The 13,055-nt window shown below is 42.8% G+C and overlaps 1 protein-coding gene across 4 annotated transcripts in view; it reads right to left on the bottom strand.

Moving 5' to 3' along the window:
• The window catches only part of LOC133608768 (uncharacterized), a 115,646-nt gene that overhangs the window by 43,389 nt on the left and 59,202 nt on the right, over positions 1 to 13,055 (bottom strand). The gene's annotated exons all lie outside the window — the stretch shown is intronic.

A 13,055-nucleotide genomic window follows, 5' to 3' on the forward strand; every position in this document is an offset into this window, starting at 1 on the left:
AAACTGATTGATGTGTGAGTCTAGTGACTTAAACCAGATTTGAGAAGGTTTGGTTGGAATCATTGAAAATAGATAATTAACCCTAGGCAAGACCATCATTTTCACGGTAGAAACCCTTCCCATAAGTGAGATTGGCAGTGTTTTCCAACGCGCCGGATCATCCTCAATCGATTTTAAGATTGGGGAGTAATTCAAGCGATTCAGATCTGACAATGTGGAGGAAATATTGATTCCCAGGTATTTAATGTTCCCTTTATGCAGTGGAATCGATGAGGTGCTCTGAAAGTCAAAATTAATTGGTAACACAGTAGATTTGGACCAGTTGATGGAGTAATCTGAAATAGAACTGAATTTATTGATAAGTGAGATTGTATCTTGAAGAGAAGAATGTGGATTTTGTAAGAAAAGTAATACATCATCAGCATAAAGGCTTATTTTATGATGAACGGTTGCGGTATGGATGCCTTTAATATTTGCATGCTGTCGAATAGCGGTTGCAAGAGGTTCAATAAATATAGCAAACAGTGACGGAGAAAGTGGACACCCTTGCCTTGTGCCCCTCATAAGATTAAACCTTGGAGATATTTGGCTGTTCGTTCTAACCGAAGCTGTAGGAAAACTATATAGGACCTTAATCCATTCTATAAATGAGTCTCCAAATCCAAATTTCTGTAGAGTAGCTAGAAGAAAATTCCAGTTCACTCTATCAAATGCTTTTTCAGCATCTAATGAAACAACAGCTGTTTTTAGATTATGAATAACAGAATAGTCTATCACATTGAGTAGACGGCGAACATTGTTGGACGATAGCCTCTCTTTAATGAAACCTGTTTGATCAGGATGTACTATATATGGAGTGACTTTTTCTAATCTTTGAGCTAATACTTTGCAGATAATTTTAAGATCAGCATTAATCAGGGAGATTGGCCGGTAACTGGATGGAAGTGTTGGGTCTTTATCAGGTTTTAGCAAGAGACTGATCGTGGCAGAGTTCATATTTGGAGGAAGGAATGAGTTTTCTTTAATCTCTAAAGCCATTTTCGTAAATATCGGAGCTAGCAGTGACCAGAATGTTTTGTAGAACTCCACAGGGAACCCATCAGGCCCTGGTGCTTTATTGTTTGGCATCTGTTGAAGAGCATCGTGTAGTTCGCCTACAGAAATAGCAAGATCTAAATTTGATACCTGCCTTGTATTCAATTTAGGTAAGTCTATACCATTGAGAAATGTTTCAATGTCTGAAAGAGATGGGTCAATCTGGGGTGTATACAAGTTTCTGTAAAAGTCTCTAAAGATGGAGTTAATTTCCTCAGGAACGTGTGTAATGTTCCCAGCTGAATCCTTGATGGATGGTATAGAGTTTTTTTCTTTGTTTAATTTTAGTTGGTTAGCCAAATATTTGCTTGGTTTATTGTCATGTTCAAATTTTTCTAAGCGTAACCTCTGGAGCAGGAATTGACTTTTCTTATCAATTATTTCTCTTAAATCTAATTTGAGTTTTCTCAGTTTGTTCAGAGTGTGATCATGTTGTGAATTCGCATAAGCTAATTCTAATATTTTTATTTCATTTTCAAGTTCCTGCTCTAGTAAACGTTCCTTTTTTTTCTTGTATGATGAATAAGAAATAATTTTTCCTCGCATAACTACTTTTGCCGTCTCCCAGAGAACGCACGCCGTGATTTCTGGTTGATCATTAAAATCAAAAAAATCTGTCCATTCTTTCTCAAAATAGTTTAGGAAGTCTGGGTCCTTTAGTAATGATGTATTAAGTCTCCATTGTTTGATAGGTGCAGTGATAGTTTTGTTGGTGAGGGAAAGTGAGACAGGTGCATGGTCACTGATGATGATAGGATGGATGTGAATGTTTGAGATGTCAGATAAAATTGAGCTACTAGTTAAAAAGTAATCAATGCGAGAGAATGAGTGGTGAACTGGAGAAAAATAAGTGTATTCCCTAAGAGTGCGGTGATAAGAACGCCAGGCATCGCAAAGACCATAATCCTTCATATATTGCTTAAGTATTACCACTGACTGAGACTCACGGTGACTCCCAGTCACTCTGGACCGATCTATATTTGGATTAAATACTAAGTTGAGGTCCCCTCCTAGAATCAAGCAGTGGTTTGAGTGAGGAGAAAGTGAAGAGAAGAAAGTGTGAAAAAAGGAGGGGTCATCAACATTTGGACCATAAATGTTGGCGATACATAAGTTTCTCCCGTCAACAGAAATATTAAGAATGATGTATCTTCCCTCTATGTCAGTAATGGAGTTATGGACTGTAAAGTTGACCTTTCTACTTATGAGAATGGCTACGCCTCTCTGTTTGGAGTTGTAACTAGCAAGGTATGTGTGTGGGTATTGCGATGAATGCAGTTTTGAGGTATCGGACTTGGAGAGGTGAGTCTCTTGTAGTAAAGCAATGTCTGCTTGCATGCTCTTCAAATGATTAAGAATTTTTATATTTTTTTCCTTTGACCCGACACCACGCACATTCCAAGTGACAAACTGTATAGTGGACATACTAAACTAGACTGTAACTAAGTGTGTGGATGTATGTGTGTACTTTATGTGTAAATAATGCATGTCTGTATCTAAATGTAAACCTATCATGCATATATGTAGGTGTGCAGAGTGTGTATAGTTGTGCATGTATTAGCTGTGAGTGTAAATGCTGATGACAACAAGGGGACACACAACAGGTGGAGAAATAGAAAGAGAAAAACAAAACAAAAAGCATAACATAAAAAGAAAAGAAGAAAGTGGTGGATTAAACAGGTAGTGAAATAAGTGACATAAAAAGGAAAACAAGAAAGTAAAATAGTAAACATGTTGGTTTACCGAAAGAAAGAGAGAGAGAGAGCGTATGGTGTTTACGTGAGCGCTATGTGACGCACAGGTGTATTGTGAGCAAGAGGGGGGAAAAAAAAGAGAGGGATTGAAGCATAATGGAATAACAAAACAAAACAAAAATACAACATTTACCGTGTTTCAGACGCTAATAATACAGCCACGGCGTGGCTTCTGGATCACGTTAAAGTGGGCCGTTGATGAAAAGTTTATCCACCGCGATGACTGCACGGCATCCTTCGGTGATAAACTTCTTGCGAAGCGGGAACAGATGGCGGCGCCTGTCGAGAATTTCCTTTGGAAACTGGTCGTTGATGCTGAAGTTGGATCCTTTCAGCTCTCGGCCCTGGTTCCTCACCCGCTCCTTCTGCTTGAAGTGTTCGAATTTGGCCACGATGGGTCTCGGCCTCCTGTTCTCCGGCTTTTTGGCTCCAAGCCGGTGGACGCGATGGAAGGTGATGTTCCTGATGGTGTCCGCTGGAAGCTTGAGCTGGTGTTCCATGAAGGACTTGATGGTTTCCTCTGGATCTTCCTCGGTCTTTTCCGGTATTCCCGCGAAGACCAGATTGTCCCTCATGCTTCTCGCCTGGAGGTCCAACATCGTCTCCTTCATGCTCCTGTTTTCTCGAGTGAGTTGCGTCACTCCGTCGGTGAGGGATTTTACGGACTCACGAAGAGCGGCGTTCTCCTTGGCGAGAGAAATGACCTGCTGTTGTCCGAATTCCAAACTCTCACGGATGGCTTGGAATTCCTTGTGGAGCACCTCGACAAGTGCGAGGCGGCCATCCAAACAAGTCAGCCTTTTGTCGATGGAATCCAGGATGTCGGTGAAGTTTGTGCCCGGTGGTGACACATGGCCAGGTGAGTCCTCCGGGCGGCTTCTTTTAGACGTTGGCGTCTTAGATGGTTTCCCCATGACGAGACGATCGTAGCACTCTTCGATGTAGCCTTCAAGTGCCTCCAGATTTTGATATTTAAGTTTTATTTGCTTTATTTTCTGAATGAATCAGAATTGTTTGGCAGCTGAGTGTGCCACTTGATTCTATTTTTTTCCCGCGTCACGTACGCTCTCTCTCGCGAGACTACAGCATTACTGACGCATCATCCAATTTGTAGTGTTTAAGAAGCAGGGCAATGTTTAGAAGCAAAGAAAAACTTTGTTTTCGTTAATTACACTTTTAAAAGGCCATTCTGATGCATACATGTAGGTAGATACTGTACATAGTTTACAGTAGTTAAAAGAGAAACCTTTACAGTAAGGAATAGTTGTAAAATCGCCTTAAAATTATTTGTTTAATCAATAAAGAAATGTGGGAGACATTCAGATTTTAGGCAAATTGACACCAAAAAATAATCATTAAATCGTGAAAAATGTACGATTTAAGTTTGAAATAAGAAATGTCTTAAACTATCCAAGTGTATGTACATGCAAATATAGTTTGCAATATTATTAGTGTTATTATTATTGCTTTAGGAAAGGGTTATGGTTAAAAAAAAAAGAGGCGTTCTAAAATGCGAACAAACAAGAAACTATTATCAGCTTGTGTAGAACATACAGTACACATAAAAAGAAGGTTAGCATTTAGAACAACATTTAAACCTTGGGAATGTATGATTGTCTATAAGCCCTAATAGTAGATATTTACACTTCTTTAAAAATGCTTTAGCTTTAACTTTACCTTCAAGAAGCTAAAGTTGACTTGCAGCTTTTCAATTCAGTTTTGTTGTTGGATCGATGTACAATGGCAATAAAAGCTTCTATTTCTAATTATTTAGTATAACTAGGGGGATAAATCCCTGTAATTTGTCAAAAAATACACTTGTAAAGCAACTTAAACTCACAATATATATATTAAACTATCCATCCATCCATCCATCCATCCATCCATCCATCTTCTTCCGCTTATACGAGGTCGGGTCGCGGGGGCAGCAGCCTAAGCAGGGAAGCCCAGACTTCCCTCTCCCCAGCCACTTCGTCCAGCTCTTCCTGTGGGACCCCGAGGCGTTCCCAGGCCAGCCGGGAGACATAGTCTTCCCAACGTGTCCTGGGTCTTCCCCGCGGCCTCCTACCGGTCGGACGTGCCCTAAACACCTCCCTAGGGAGGCGTTCGGGTGGCATCCTGACCAGATGCCCGAACCACTTCATCTGGCTCCTCTCGATGTGGAGGAGCAGCGGCTTTACTTTGAGCTCCCCCCGGATGGCAGAGCTTCTCACCCTATCTCTAAGGGAGAGCCCCGCCACCCGGCGGAGGAAACTCATTTCGGCCGCTTGTACCCGTGATCTTATCCTTTCGGTCATAACCCAAAGCTCATGACCATAGGTGAGGATGGGAACGTAGATCGACCGGTAAATTGAGAGCTTTGCCTTCCGGCTCAGCTCCTTCTTCACCACAACGGATCGATACAGCGTCCGCATTACTGAAGACGCCGCACCGATCCGCCTGTCGATCTCACGATCCACTCTTCCCTCACTCGTGAACAAGACTCCGAGGTACTTGAACTCCTCCACTTGGGGCAAGATCTCCTCCCCAACCCGGAGATGGCACTCCACCCTTTTCCGGGCGAGAACCATGGACTCGGACTTGGAGGTGCTGATTCTCATCCCAGTCGCTTCACACTCGGCTGCGAACCGATCCAGCGAGAGCTGAAGATCCTGGCCAGATGAAGCCATCAGGACCACATCATCTGCAAAAAGCAGAGACCTAATCCTGCAGCCACCAAACCAGATCCCCTCAACGCCTTGACTGCACCTAGAAATTCTGTCCATAAAAGTTATGAACAGAATCGGTGACAAAGGGCAGCCTTGGCAGAGTCCAACCCTCACTGGAAATGTGTCCGACTTACTGCCGGCAATGCGGACCAAGCTCTGGCACTGAGCATACAGGGAGCGGACTGCCACAATCAGACAGTCCGATACCCCATACTCTCTGAGCACTCCCCACAGGACTTCCCGAGGGACACGGTCGAATGCCTTCTCCAAGTCCACAAAACACATGTAGACTGGTTGGGCAAACTCCCATGCACCCTCAAGGACCCTGCCGAGAGTATAGAGCTGGTCCACAGTTCCACGACCAGGACGAAAACCACACTGTTCCTCCTGAATCCGAGGTTCGACTATCCGGCGTAGCCTCCTCTCCAGTACACCTGAATAGACCTTACCGGGAAGGCTGAGGAGTGTGATCCCACGATAGTTAGAGCACACCCTCCAGTTCCCCTTCTTAAAGAGAGGAACCACCACCCCGGTCTGCCAATCTAGAGGCACCGCCCCCGATGTCCACGCGATGCTGCAGAGTCTTGTCAACCAAGACAGCCCCACAGCATCCAGAGCCTTAAGGAACTCCGGGCGGATCTCATCTACCCCTGGGGCCTTGCCACCGAGGAGCTTTTTAACTACCTCAGCAACCTCAACCCCAGAAATAGGAGAGCCCACCACAGACTCCCCAGGCACTGCTTCCTCATAAGAAGACGTGTTGGTGGGATTGAGGAGGTCTTCGAAGTATTCCCTCCACCGATCCACAACATCCGCAGTCGAGGTCAGCAGAACACCATCCCCGCCATACACGGTGTTGATAGTGCACTGCTTCCCCTTCCTGAGGCGGCGGATGGTGGTCCAGAATTGCTTCGAAGCCGTCCGGAAGTCGTTTTCCATGGCTTCCCCGAACTCCTCCCATGTCCGAGTTTTTGCCTCTGCGACCGCTGAAGCCGCACACCGCTTGGCCTGTCGGTACCTGTCCGCTGCCTCAGGAGTCCTATGAGCCAAAAGAACCCGATAGGACTCCTTCTTCAGCTTGACGGCATCCCTCACCGCCGGTGTCCACCAACGGGTTCTAGGATTACCGCCACGACAAGCACCAACTACCTTGCGGCCACAGCTCCAATCAGCCGCCTCGACAATAGAGGCGCGGAACATGGTCCATTCGGACTCAATGTCCAGCACCTCCCTCGTGACATGTTCAAAGTTCTTCCGGAGGTGGGAATTGAAACTCTCTCTGACAGGAGACTCTGACAGACGTTCCCAGCAAACCCTCACAATGCGTTTGGGCCTGCCAGGTCTGTCCGGCATCCTCCCCCACCATCGCAGCCAACTCACCACCAGGTGGTGATCGGTAGAAAGCTCCGCCCCTCTCTTCACCCGAGTGTCCAAAACATGAGGCCGCAAATCCGATGACACAACTACAAAGTCGATCATGGAACTGCGGCCTAGGGTGTCCTGGTGCCAAGTGCACATATGGACACCCTTATGTTTGAACATGGTGTTCGTTATGGACAATCTGTGACGGGCACACAAGTCCAATAACAAAACACCGCTCGGGTTCGATCCGGGCAGCCATTCTTCCCAATCACGCCTCTCCAGGTTTCACTGTCGTTGCCAACATGAGCATTGAAGTCCCCCAGTAGCACGAGGGAATCACCCGGGGGAGCACTCTCAAGTACTCCCTCGAGTGAATCCAAAAAGGGTGGGTACTCTGAGCTGCGGTTTGGCGCGTAAGCGCAAACCACAGTCAGGACCCGTTCCCCCACCCGAAGGCGGAGGGAAGCTACCCTCTCGTCCATCGGGTGTAACTCCAACGTACAGGCTCTGAGCCGGGGGGAAACAAGAATTGCCACCCCAGCCCGTCGCCTCTCACTGCCGGCAACGCCAGAGTGGAAGAGAGTCCATCCCCTCTCGAGAGAACTGGTTCCAGAGCCCTTGCTGTGCGTCGAAGTGAGTCTGACTATATCTAGCCGGAACTTCTCCACTTCGCGCACTAGCTCAGGCTCCTTCCCCCCCAGCGAGGTGACGTTCCACGTCCCAAGAGCTAGCTTCTGTAGCCGAGGATCGGACCGCCAAGTGCCCTGCCTTCGGCTACCGCCCAGCTCACATCGCACCCGACCTCTATGACCCCTGCTATGGGTGGTGAGCCCATTGGAGGGGGGACCCACGTTGCCTCTTCGGGCTGTGGCCGGCCGGGCCCCATGGGCACAGGCCCGGCCACCAGGCGCTCGCCATCGTGCCCCACCTCCGGGCCTGGCTCCAGAGGGGGGCCCTGGTGACCCGCGTCCGGGCGAGGGAAATCTGGGTCCTTGTTTTTTATTATTCATGGAGGTCTTCGAGCCGCTCTTTGTCTGATCCCTCACCTAGGACGTTTGTCTTGGGAGACCCTACCAGGGGGCATAAAGCCCCCGGACAACATAGCTCCTAGGATCATTGGGACACGCAAACTCCTCTACCACGTTAAGGTGGCAGCTCAGAGAGGAGTATAAAACTAGTAAAACTAGTATAAAACTAGTAAAACTAGTATATTAAACTAGTAAATCATAATTAGAAAATTGAAAAACTATCAATATTCTAACTCTGTAATGTCAGCCAATTAAAAAAATATATATATATGTTAATAAAAACCAGGTGGATTAGATGTTAATGCTATTTTGATATAATCAAACATAGCATAAAATTAAGGTAACATGTATCCAGGGGAATAAAACAAAACAGTTCAAGAGCAAAATACTTTTCTCTAAGCTTACAATATGTACTTAGTAGCAATCAACTAGGTTCCATTAAATGACACAATGGATTTACCTTTTCAATTCAAGATGTTGGGCATTATTTAAAGGTAGGTAGCTCCAATACTCGAGGTGGGGGAAATAATCGATTTTTAGATGCATCGCAATTCGGACAAGAACAATTATAAAATCAATTAGTAAACGTTAATAATCGATAATCGATGTATTTATTGTAAGTAAAGTAATACAGACAGTTCTAAAATTTTGCTGACTGCAGCGAGCCACTTGACCGAGATTATGGGGCACTAATATTCCAGTTTTGCACGCATTTCCATAGATTTAATAAATGTGATGGGATATTCTGATTACAAATGCACTGTTTTTAAAAGTTGCAAGTAAGGGTGAAACGGTACGTGTATTTGTATTGAACCGTTTCGGTACGGGGGTTTCGGTTCGGTTTGGAGGTGTACCGAACGAGTTTCCACACGGACATATTAAGTAGCGTACCGCACGTTGTGTAAACAATGCACACCGAGGCACAACATACGGCATGCTAGCAGCGACCGGGCTACAACAACAAAGCGAAAGCGATTTGCCAACATTGTTCAGCAGCAGTAGGGTATGCTTCTGGCAACACGTCAAACATAGTAACCCATTTGAAGCGTCACCACCCCCAAGTGAACATCGCTTCAACGACGAGAAAGACGAGCGTCGTGCAAACACAGCATTCAAGCAGCCTCTCCTCGGCGAGTCAGACAGGGCTAAAGCACTAACAAATGCCATTGGTGTTTTTATAGCAGCAGATTTAAGACCATACTGCATTAAAAACTAGGTTTTGACCCACTTCTTCTTTCTGCAGACAATGTGGTTAAACTGATTTTCCTGGCAAAAAACATGAAGATTGAGTGAAAGTCACCAGGGTTAAAGGCTGGGGGGGGAAGAAAAGTTAATCTGAGGCTGAGTTGACTTGAAACGTTGCACTTTTTATATGTAGAAGAAAAGTTTTGTCATTTTATTTAATCTGAGCAACAACTTGAGGCAGTTTAATGTTGATTAACGTGGACCCCGACTTAAACAAGTTGAAAAACTTATTCGGGTGTTACCATTTAGTGGTCAATTGTACGGAATATGTACTGTACTGTGCAATCTACTAATAAAAGTCTCAATCAACCAATCAAAAAAAGCACTTTATATGTAGAAAGGTTTTGTTGACCACATTAACCCTGGCAATCGACCCTGTGTGTATATGTATGTTAGTGTTATGCTTAGCATTCATGACTGCCTGCTATTGCACTGATCAGCTAAGTGGTGGCTCACATCCATCACACACAGAGCTATTTATATATATATATATATATATATATATATATATATATATATATATATATATATATATATATATATATATATATATATATATATTAAATTCTGCCCCAAAATACAAATATTTTTGGGCAGAAATATTATAGTGTTCTCAATGTTAAAAGGATAAAGCCATTGTTTACAAATTTGGTAAATAAATAACCAAAAAATTTATATTTTGTTGTTTTCTTACTGTATCGAAAATGAACCGAACCGTGACCTCTAAACCGAGGTACGTACCGAACCGAAATTTTTGTGTACCGTTACAGCCTTAGTTGCAAGTCATAAACGCTGATTATGTGAAACGAAAATAACTTTAAAACTGCATCAATATACATAAATTAAAGATGCATAAACAATACATTTTTAATCAAATCGTAGCTCCTGAATTGTAATCATAATCGGTGGCCAAAGATTCCCACCTCTATCCATTGTGTTTTTCCTAAAATGCAAGGGAACATTTAAAATAGGTGCCATAAAGTGCAAAGAAGAAGAATCTTGATAAACAACATAAACAATAATTACATATTGAGGACAACTGTCAATATTAGACAAGAATAGACTAAAAAAACTTCAGACTATAATGAAAATAGTAGACATTTATCCTTGTTTAAACATGGTACAAAAAGAAGAAAACTATCATTATTCCTACAATAAGTGACAGACAATTAAAAAAAAAAAAGTTAAATATCATTTAAAAACATGAGGATTAGATATTAACACTGTTTGAATAGGCATGGATCAACATTTTTGTAATATATAACAATAATAGTCAATCATGATTAAATTCTGAAAACCTTACTGTAATAAAAAAAACACTTTGTATTTTAGATTAATTTATTGTTATGTTGTTGCTACAAATATATTACTTGCTTGTTTGGAACATTTAATTGCAATCAAACTCAGTTTTAAGGAGAAATATTGTTAAATACATATTTAAGAATAACCAAAAGTTTAGACCGTGAGTAAGGAGGGTATGTGGAATAGCTAAGTACTTGGGTGAGTCTCTCAGTTAATCATAGTGTCACAGCAATAATTCACCATCAGTGTCAGTCAGTGTAAGTCATGTTAAACAGACTTCGCATTAATTTGGGAATGTTTGTGATGGCAGCTTAAAATCCCTCTTAATGTTGACTTGTGACAGTTCAAAACCAAACTTCAATGAGTAAGCAGTATGGCAAATGTGGTCTACAAAGAATGATGGCTGACAGCTTAAAGAATACAAGTCAAGATTCTAATTTCTTCCTGTAGGGGTCATATGATGCATCCCATTTGTCGCGGGAAGTCGGAATTTCAACTGGAACACCCCTCGACAACAGATTTCTGACTTGGAAAGTCGGAGCATTCTCACCACCCCGAGTTCGTTTCAAAGCTGGCTACTCTAGATGTAAATAATTATGTCCGCTTCAATGTTATCCGTTATTAGCACTTCTGATTAGTTTTCGTCGCAGTAAATCAGCCATATACAAAGTATTATTGGAGATTTTATATGGTAATGTCACTGTAGTGTAAACTACATTCTTTCCATGTGGTTTATACGCTGTACGTCGCTAGCAATAGCATCTGTGTTTCCTCTTCACCCACCGTGTTGGAAAGTTTCAGAAAGAGTCCATATTTTCCCATAAGTTGTTTATATTCAGACAAGGCAAGCTCCAAATGGGCTTTTGTAGTTGTGGACATTTTGGCTGCGACGTCATTCCCTACTCCTACTTCAAACTTCCTAGGTAAATAGAACGCGGCAATAAATCATTATGATGTCTGGACTACAAAAAAGATGGTGGGAAAAGCTTAAAAAAAAAAAAAAATTGCAGTACAAACATCTGTCTGTGGGGGTCATAAATCATTATGATGTAATGACTACAACTAAAATGGCGGATGTCTTAAGAGAACAAAACAAAATGGCGGCGGGATATGATGTACCGCATTTTTCGGACTATAAGGCGCATTTAAAATCCTTTTTTTTCCCTCAAAACTCGACAGTGCGCTTTATAACCCGGTGCGCCTAATGTAAGGAATCATTTTGGTTGAGCATACCCACCTCAAATCTATTTTATTTGCTACATAGTGTAATGATAAGTGTGACCAGTAGATGGCAGTCAAATATAAGAGATACGTGTCGACTGCGCGATGACGGGTCTCAAGTAAACAACAACCAACATTTTAAATATGTTCCATTGAAAATATAGAACATTACACACGGCGCTCAAAAATCTATCAACCACTTGAAGGATTGTCAGTGCATTAAACATACGAGTATTATTATGGGGTGTGTATAAGGTAAGACATATTATCTGGCATTTTGTTTCACAATATTATGCAAAAGCAACTTTTCTTACCTTCTGGTACCTGCTGATGTGTATTTGGGATCTGCGTAAATCCTGATTATCGGCGTAGTCGATAATCTTCTTATTTTTCTCTATCTTCTTGTTATGTGACATTCATCCTCCGCTGTTGCCATTTCTAATATAAAGTAGTATAAAGTTCTTACTATATTTGTCAGTAAACTCGCCATGAAAGCACTAAAACATACCGGTGTAGTGAGTTTACATTAGTCACTCAAGGAACTTTAGTTATTAGAGTTCCGGTCGGACGGTTTTTCACACATTTCCAGTGTGGTTGTTTCCGGATGAGGAGATGCTGCTCCGTTATTGATTTAAGTAAAGTCCGAATGTCAATAAAACAGTTAGCTCCATCTTTTGACACTTCTTCCACTCCCATCCTTGCACGCTACACCGCTACAACAAAGATGACAGGGAGAAGATGCTGCCGAAGGTGAGTCTCGTAAATAAGACCGCCCACAAAACGGCGCATCCGGAAGCGACTGTCAGAAAGCGGCTTGAAGATGATCTGTAAAACATAATCTGCAACTTTTTGACCAAAGAACCACCATAACATGTTATGTAGACCACAGGGAAGTGTTTTCAATTTCGAAAAAAATAATAATAATACGACTTCTTTAATGCGCCCAATAATCCAGTGTGCCTAATATATGAAAAAAGATAAAAAATAGACCATTCATCGGCAGTGCGCCTTATAATCCGGTGTGCCCTCTGGTCCGGAAAATACGGTACACCTGCTTCAGGTTTTAGTTCCAGTTTGGGTCACACCCCATGCATGTGACGCCATCCCTCACTGACCCCCTGAACAAGTAGTGCATTTAGGCCAGGCCCCCTTTTTCACGTTCACCCCTCAATCCCCCGCTGGCACCCCCCCCTCCAACAGATGTGGATGATTACAACTCATGTATGTCGGGCACTTTTTAGTAATAAGACTTGATGAGTTGGTCCAGATAGACAGGTTGTCAACATAAACTATACTATAGTACATCATAATGTTGTCATAATATATAACACTTTTAAATA

The sequence above is a fragment of the Nerophis lumbriciformis genome, linkage group LG02 (genome assembly GCF_033978685.3).
Source record: "Nerophis lumbriciformis linkage group LG02, RoL_Nlum_v2.1, whole genome shotgun sequence".
NCBI classification, from domain to species: domain Eukaryota; kingdom Metazoa; phylum Chordata; class Actinopteri; order Syngnathiformes; family Syngnathidae; genus Nerophis; species Nerophis lumbriciformis.